The sequence below is a fragment of the Lupinus angustifolius genome, chromosome LG11, assembly GCF_001865875.1.
Source record: "Lupinus angustifolius cultivar Tanjil chromosome LG11, LupAngTanjil_v1.0, whole genome shotgun sequence".
NCBI lineage: Eukaryota > Viridiplantae > Streptophyta > Magnoliopsida > Fabales > Fabaceae > Lupinus > Lupinus angustifolius.
Window position 1 is genome coordinate 10,073,236 of NC_032019.1, and position 1,100 is coordinate 10,074,335.

Sequence of the window (1,100 nt, forward strand, 5' to 3'; positions counted from 1 at the left end):
AATGGACCATTGGAAAGCAGCCAAAAGGGTCATGAGGTACTTAAAGAGAACAAAAGACTATATGCTCACATATAGGAGATCAGACCAATTAGAGATCATTGGGTATTCTGACTCCGATTTTGCGGGATGCCAAGATAGTAGACGATCTACTTCAGGCTATGTTTTTCTGTTAGCTGGTGGTGCGGTTTCTTGGCGTTCTGCCAAGCAAAACCTTGTAGCTTCATCCACCATGGCAGCAGAATATATAGCATGTTATGAGGCATCACTTCAGTCATCATGGTTGAGAAATTTTGTCACTGGGCTGCGGATTGTGGAAAGGATTGAAAGACCACTAAAGTTATACTGTGACAATAAATCAGCCGTTTTGTTCTCCATCAACAATAGGAGTTCGGCAAAGTCGAAACACATCGCGTTAAGTTCCTAGTTGTTAAGGAGAAGGTACAAAGTGGACAGCTTTCCATAGAACACTTAGGCACTAACTCCATGATTGCGGATCCTCTCACAAAAGCTATCACACCCAAGGTCTTTCATGAGCATGCTGCTCACATGGGTGTTCTACAGTGTGAGGATATTTTGGTTTAGTGGGAGTTAGAAAGTGCACACATTTTGTTATGTTCTATGTAATTTCAGTATTTTGTATGAATACTTTGTATTCAAACTTCAGTTGATTAATCATTCAGTTTGGTATTCTGTCATTATACTTTGTACAATAAGGTTTTATGTTATTATTAAGGATCTCACTAAAGTTAAGTAGGACCAGTTGAAAATTGACATGTACAGATCATATTCATGTAATTTTCATGCTACACATTTCATGATGTATCTATGTCATTTGGTTGTGTCAATGTTGGTGATCATTGTTGAATTAGCCATGATTGATATGGCGAAGTTCACTGTGGTTCGATATGGAGACAGGACTAATGGACGGGATAATTTGGATATGCCTCAGTCATAATGGCAATTAAGCGCGCAATAAGGATAACAAGTACGGAGAATCATATGTGTGACTAGTGGGAGATTGTTGGAATTTCTGACAATTTATGGGTCACAAATATAATTCTATAATTGTGTTGTGGCCATTATGTTATTAGCCAAAATAT